Raw genomic sequence first — 8446 nt, 5'->3', positions numbered from 1 at the left:
ATGTTTGGCTCGTAGCCTTTCTTAATATATTTATTTTAATTTTTATCATAAATATTGTGTGCTGTCTGGGACTACCAACCATGATTAGGTTATGCTTATCTGGGAAACGATTAGAGTAAAGAACTGCGGCCATCCTTTCATTTTTATTTCATTCGCCATAAATGAGCAATCTAGTCGCTAACTATAATATTACGTAACTTGATGTTACTAGGCATCGTTTGCTCACGTTTTCATTAGAACTAGATGTACTAATTGTCTTTTGTCTGATTCGCGTTATAGGTGCATGAGGATGTAGAAAAATGCGGAATGTAACGCGAAACAAGCAAAAGAAAGTCAGTACTCCTAGTTGTTGGTAGCGAAAACGCATGAGTGAAAGATGCCTCGTTATACTAACGAAGAGTTAGCGAATATGTTGCTCATTTATGGCGAATGCCATAAAAATGAAAGGATGGCTGCAGTTTACGCTAATCGTTTCTCTGATAAGCAGCACCCATCACACGCGTTATTTGGTATATTGTTTCGTTGAATTTGCCAATATGGCACTCTTCACGCGTCAACACGTCCACGAAACATATGCCGACGCGGTGAAGAAACAATCGGTGAAGTGAGAGATGCTGTCGTTGCAAATCCGCATACTAGGACCAGGTGTATTGCGCGTGATTTTAATATAAATCACGTCAAGATGCACAGGATAATAAAGAATAATCTTGGGTGGCATCCTTTCAAAAGGCATACAACGCAAAAATTGTTCCCCCCAGATTTACCTCGCCGAGAAAGATTTTGTGATTGGATCTCAGACCAAGTAAATTCAATACTCAATAATTTATTAGCCATTTTGCTTTCAAAAGCTTACAATATATGTGTTACGTCCGGGAGGACTCCACGATTTCCTCGTTTCGAGATTACTTAATAGGGTGATCGTTGAGACAGGATGTGAGAGAAAATGCGAGAGTTAACGGTCACCGATCGGCGAGCGTGACAATATGTAGAAAATATGTCGTTGAAAGCCTTCCCAACGATTTTGGAAAGATAATAAAAACATAGATACCCAGGATCACCCGATCCGCAGTAATAAAATTTATGACAAATTACAAACCATGTCGAGAATGTTCGTTTTGAAACTCGTTCAGTTTATCAATAAGTAATATCTAAAAACAGATCGGGAGTCCTGGGTAAATAGAAAGTCGCATTCCCAAACGCATGTAACGTGTTGAAGGGCGTCTTTTCGTTAACAACAGGAAGTAGTAGAATAGAAATAGCTTGACAAGAATAAATTTTAATTTTTACCGACGATCATAAAATCCTGAAGAAATACTGTCTAGACGAGAAGACGCACGTTCAAGTACCTAATAAAAGAGAAATCGGAAATAAGAAAAAAAGAGGAATGCGAGTTTTCAAATTATCATGATCAGGTCGTTCGGAAGGTACGATGAGTGAAATACCCCTTCTCTTCAGAGAGAATACCAAAAACTAAACTCGCCAATGGGTGACCGTGAATCTGAAAATCTAGGAAAGGTGATGACGTACTACCAATAAGTTCTCAGGGGATTGAAACTTGCAGTGCGGGCGGAACAAATTTTGAAAGTAGTTACCAGTAAGAATATGAAACACAAATTTCCTACAAAAGTAGAAAATCCCTCCAACTCGAATCCTCGATTTTTCCCACTCAACATGTCTCATCAGAGAACCACCCTCTGAAACTCTCTATATAAACCGTGACACTGCGAGACTCGCTCTCTTCATTTTTTGATCCTGCTCTGTGTTCAGTCTTCAACTAGTCATTCTCTCGCAGTTCATTTCGCTCAGATAAGAGTTTGTTCAGTGCATAACAGAAGATCTTCCCCATTACATCAAGTACGAGTTGTCTGCGAGCTACTCCAAGTGGAGGACACTAACTAGAAAACCAAAGCCTACTGCGACAGTAAGTCTTTTTCTTCCATATTCTTCTATTTAGTCGCGAATCTGTAATAACGTAATTTACAACATAATGCCACGAAGGGGAAACAATCGCCCGTTTAGAGGTTGGCTTGGAGGTTGATATCCCTGTATTCATCCCGAATTCCGCCTATCCATATCTAGTACCGATGGAATTCTTCTTCAATCTCTTTCCTCCTTCCTCCGCTACTATACACGAATTATAATATAATAAAAAATCAGTCAGCACTGCACACTCAAGATTCATTCTCTGGCGGCATGTATAACTAGAATGTTAATAGCGTCTGGCGAACCAAATCTTTTGTTGTCAGTAATTTAATTGTAACCACGATTTGAATGGAAATAATAATTTCACTTATGATAATAATTTCGGTTCGCAACATATTTTGATTATAATAACATTTTAATATTTTTGTTTGTATCAACCATCTTTAGTTAATTTTAATAATGATTTAATTTGTAATAATGATTTTTATGTTAATTCTAGTTTGTAATAATTTCCTTTATGCGTAATTTTTCTCTATTTCTCATTGCTTTCTTTACTATTAATAATTAGATAATAATGTTTGGTTTAAGTAAACTATATTAATAATTTTACATCTCTCTCATTCTCTTATTTTAAAACCCTGAGACTTCGTAGTCGTTAGCCTTGCCTTTTCACAGATCGCACGTGGTCCAGTCCCGAGTTAAAAGGATTAGATTCCTTGACCCAAAATTTGGACCAACGACCGCACCGTTCGTAGGAAACAGGTGTTAAAGCGTCCTTACGGGACGTTGACCCATATTCGAAGCGAGCACAAAAGGGGTGCGTTCGACTTGCGGCACTTGCCTCCGTGCGGGTACCTGCGAGAAAAGAGTCTGACCGTCCTTCCAAGTACCCTCACCGTTCCCGCTCCTTTTATTCTCTGAGAGGATCACAAACAATCAAAAAATTTCCAAGGGTTTGGACGTAACATATGAAATCTCGATAAATAAAGTTTCAATTGTTCCTTGCTTGTTTGTTTTTACATCGTGCGAATCATCGTATTTTATAAAGCCTATACGATGAAATGTTTACCTAAGTAATAAATAGCAAGACGATGATAATTTCGTACAATTTGAAAAAATGGAAAATTTGAAAAATACAACTATATTATTAACTATTAGGTGCAAAAAAAAATGTCGGTTTTTGGTATTATAAAATGGTGATTTTTCTTTTAAAATATATTCTATTATATTTTTAAAAAGTTAGCGATTATAGATTTGATAGAGCGAAGTTTCAGCTTTAAGAATCTATATTTTTTTATTGCAATATAATAATTTTTAACGAAGTTGTGAGCAATTAAAGTTCGAATGCTACTTATCAGGAACAAAAAATCGTATCAACATTACTGAAAAACGATTTTGTAGAGAAAACTTTCACGATAGTCAAAAAATTTCTCGATTTTTTGAGGGGCACGTAACAGATCTATAAAGTGAAAAGAAATTTTTTTATTTTTCTTAAACAGTGAAAGTTGGTAGTTTTTATATGTAAAAATGATCAAACTCACATAAACTCAAAAAGTATAGTAAGGAATTAGAGTTTTCAAGTTTTAAAATCTTTTTTTAAATTTAAATTTTGTTAATTTTTTTAACGAACTTACGATTGTTCTTAGTAGCAATACAGAAAAATCGACATTTTTTTTGCACCAACTTAATATATATATTAGTATGAACTATATATTATTGTATACCTTTATCATACAGGTTGACATATAGACAATGTTGCAAATGATATCTTCCTCAGAAGAATCTTATAGACAAACGAATGCACTTTTCGGAGTGACGGTAGTATCAATCGCCACAATGAACATCATTACGCGGAAGAGAATCCTTATTGCCGGAAAGAAACGCACGTCCAAGGGCAATATAATATCAATGTTTGGATGGGGATTGTGGATAATATAATTATTGGACCATACTTTTTTCCGGAAGGTATCAATATCACGGCCAAAGTTTATTCGGAATTCTTGGAAGTAACACTGCCAAATTTGCTGGACGATGTTCCACTAAATATCGCATATTATTTACCAGCAATGCCATTCAGCCCATACATTCTTGCTCGTGGCATTTTAAATAATAGATTTCCGCACAGGTGGATAGGTATCCATAGCGATGTCCATGAGTGGCTACCGCGATCACCTGATCTCACACCCATGGATTTCTTTGCATGGGGCTATATACGAGAGGTGTATGAAACATTACCACGCAATCGAAAGGATTTAATTGGAAAAATTCGAACAGCAAGCCTCAATATAACACCTGAGATGTTACGAAAAGTGCGACAAAGTTTTATGCGGAGAGTGGCATTATGTTTAGAAGAGTCGGGTGGATATTTTGAACATTATCTTTAAAAAAAAAATAAATTTTGTATAAATATCATACAATAAATAACATATCAATAAATAGTTTTTATACAAATATGAAAAAATAACAAGACATAGATATTTTATAATATTTATAATAAATATTTAAGATCTGCGCAATCTAAGACTACAAAAATATTTACAAAGTATACAAAATAAATGTTACAAATATTTTGTAAATATTTTATAAATATTGCTGTCTGGGATTGTTGCGAGTTGGTGCTTTCATTCAAAGTTCGCGCGTGGGGCACGCTGGGGGGCACGCGCGTGTGTTCCCTCACAGCCTTGGCGCATGGCATCTGCGTGGCGCTGCACTCCCCATTTTCTGCTTTTGCTGGCGCTGCGGACGCTGCGGTTGTTCTTCACGGAAGTGATCCATGAGCCGCCATTATTAGATCGTTGCGTTACGAGATTGTTGTGTTATTAGATCGTTGCGTTACGAGGACGGGTTTGCCTTTTGTTTGACGTATTGGTATTACGCAGTGTAATAAGTGCGTTAATTGTACCCGGACGGATATTCTTGCTTGTAGATCATTGCAAAAGCCACGCTAGTGGTTACGAATGAACGTTGCGAGTGAGTAAAAGAGAGAACGTTGCGAAACTCTGCGAGTGGGTAAAAGAGAGAATTTATTAGAGTAAGTAATCCGAGAATGTTGCATCATTTGCTTGCTTATCCCGAGCGTTGCTTTAGTTGACGACCCAAAGGAAAAGACTCGATTAGATCTGCTCTACGAGTATACTCTGAGGTGATGCCTGATGACGAATTAGAGGACTGATTTACCAATAACTGCATCTCAGACCCGATACGCATTCCTTCCTGTCCGCTGCCTGCAAAATTAGACGAGGCCATTGTATTGGATGGAAGCGTATATGTTACACACACATACTCAGAATAAGTTGCCTTCTTGCGATAATTATTGCCTATACTCTATGTAACGAATGCATTTTCTCGTGTGTTCGCTCTAATGCGATATATTTTATGTAGGGAATGGAAGTAACTCGTTACTTGTAACGAAGTTACAGTTACAAGTTACTTTTTTGGTAACTTTACTAGTAACTGCGTTACTTTTTTTCTTTGGTAACTGTAACGATAACGAAGTTACATTTTTTTGATAACGGTAACGAATTTTACAGTTACGTTTATCGTTACTTTGCACATGATTGGACACGATACGACACAAGCCACTTACACTGTAAAAAAATTTCGTAAATTTACACATATAATAAATATAAAATAGATTACATGATTAGTTCTGTAAATATAAAAAATCATGCAATTTTACAGAAATTACAGTAATTCCACAAAAATTATGTAAATTTGTTTTTATTGTGTAAATATATCTTATTTTATATTGGAAATTATAGCAGGATATTTTGAATAGTTTCTGTAATTATCCAAATTTTATTATTTATGTTACGTAATAATAATATTACGTAACATAAAAGAAATTTTTCGCGTATTGTTGTTAAATGTATAATAATATATAGTGCGAAATATATTTTCATATTATCGTTCTTGTAGCTACACATATACACATTGTAATTGTACTTCCACAATCTGCTTAGTTCCAAACCAAGAAATTATTTTTATTTGCATATTGCAAATTTACAAATGTGTGGACGTTTACAACTATTATAGTGGATCTCAAAATTATCCAGCATAATAGTTATAATTTTACACAATTTTTTACAATGCGCTTGAGATTAGAGAAGCCTCTAGGCTCGTCCGCTATGATTGTTGGTCGTCGATTTAAAAAAAAGTAACGGAAAAGTAACGAAAAGTTACTTTCTCAAGTAACGGTAACTGTAACGAGTTACTTTTAAAAATCGGTAACTAGTAACGGTAACTTGTTACTTTTCCTACTCGGTAACGAGTAACTGTAACTTGTTACTTTTAAAAAGTAACTTTCCATTCCCTGATTTTATGTTGATACGATACATATTGTGATAAATCTAGGATGTCGTTTCGTAACGTCAGTCAAGGTTAGATGATGCGCAATTTCTTTGTGTTATGAACAAAAGCAAGTTGCTTTTAGAATCAATTATTCGAGCTAACCTCTTATACTAAAACAAAGTACCTATGATTTCGGTAATATGATATTCTCACGGAGTGCGTCACGACGTTAATGTAATCAATGAGTTAATTCTTTAATGCAACATACGGGTTGAATCGACTTTATGCATATAGTAGCACTGTTACACGCGAAATGAACTTAGCAAATGACATTTGTCGATGAGTGTGAACTAGATTGACAATAGAGAAATCAAAATAATCTATGTTTTGTTCAGTAAGAGAAAATTACTTCATTATTACTATTTTATAGTTTATTTTGAGCGGAAATATCTATGTTTTAGCGTCATCAATTGGCACACATACTTCATTACTACTCCATTATAACCATATTAAATGTTTAGTTATAAATATATGCAGAAATATTTGTGTTATCGCTCCCATCCAGCGTATCCCGTTTACTAGCGGTTTCACATCGCAACAGGGATCAACACTCTTAGAACATTCCGAACTTTCAAGATCAAGACCTAAATATCGAATTAATTTTGGTAGCAATTTTTTTTAACCGGTTGTGTTGTATTTATATCGAAATTATATCGTTTGTAGCATTCGTGTTGGCTGCCATCGGTTAAATTATGATTATTCTATGTTGCGTTTCAGATCGCGCGAGTTTTTCCAGCAGCTGATTCCAGAACGGAATACACAGTACGGAGTTGCAGTCGACACGCTTTTTCTCTTTCTTTTGATTCTGAAAATCCAGTCGAAACTTACAACGTCAACACGAAAAGTAAATGGGTGAAAAAGAAATATTGTTGTAAGATATTCGTATATTTTATCATGTTAACGGATAAAACATTTTTCATAAATGTATAAATATATATAATTACATACGAAATAAATCTATATATATTATATATCCTTCTTTCTTTTATAATATTACTGTTCGATACAAGAGAACTAATAATTAAAATGAGAAAATATAAACAGATAATTAAAAGGACAATTTTCGCATTATTTCTTTTACAAAAAGTCAAGTTAGAAAAAATGAGAAAGAATTACTTAGATATATAATTATATCTAAAATTCTATAGTTCTATAGTTATATATAAGCAATTTTTTCTCATTTCTTCAACCTAGATTTTTCATAAGAGTAACAAAGCGAAAATTATCCTTTTCATGATTTTTTAAGTTTTTTTATTATTACTATTTTTCTTGTACCAAACAGTAATTTTACAAAAGAAAGAAGAACATACGGAAATATTTCGTATATAATTTTATAAGTTTATATATATTTATACCATATATGACGTTCTTATATGAAAAATGTTTTATAACTTGTTAAAAAACTCAATTTTTCATCTTTAATTACCGTTTCGGCTCCTCTTATAATGATCACAATGATTACTATTCAAGTCCGTCATAATTGGAACGCTCCTGATATTGTTGGTATAAAGGCACCGTCATTACCTACGCGCGCAGCCGTTACCATTGAACTGCGCCATGTCCCTGCAAAATCTGCTATGCAACCCGTCATACTGCCTAAAATGTATCCGTAACACCCTGTACAACTTGATGCATGATCCTTTTTACGAATTTTTTCGTTTAAATTGCTAAATTTTCACAATAAAATGGATTTCCATGAAAAACGTTTCAGACAACTTTAACGCAGAGTTGTATGCTCTTTCAGAATATGCAATGAAAAATATTACATTCCATTAAAAAGCTGACCTTGAAATGACCTTCAGTTAGACCTTCATCAAAAATTCAAGGCCACCATCTTGTGTTCCCCTTCGCAACTCTACAACTTTTGTCTGACATATTTTTCTATAAACTCAACAGCATTTGAAATATTCGCCTGGCTATATTAAAAAGAAACACCCTGTATACTACATACATATACATATACAGGGTGTCTCAAAAAATGTGACTGAAACACAGTGGGGACATAGATTGGATCAAGGGGAACAAAACAGTTTTGTACCATTTTGCAGTTGACGCAATATTTAACGAGATATTAACGTTTAAAGATAGGCCAATACGAGCGTCCGACCAGCCTACTGATCATGTACTGCTGCCGGCAGGACGGCCTACCGTCCCCACCATGACGCGCCGGTCG

This window comes from Trachymyrmex cornetzi, unplaced genomic scaffold (assembly GCF_001594075.2).
Source record: "Trachymyrmex cornetzi isolate Tcor2-1 unplaced genomic scaffold, Tcor1.1 scaffold354, whole genome shotgun sequence".
Classification (NCBI taxonomy): Eukaryota; Metazoa; Arthropoda; class Insecta; order Hymenoptera; family Formicidae; genus Trachymyrmex; species Trachymyrmex cornetzi.
Note: the sequence above shows the minus strand (reverse complement) of the source record.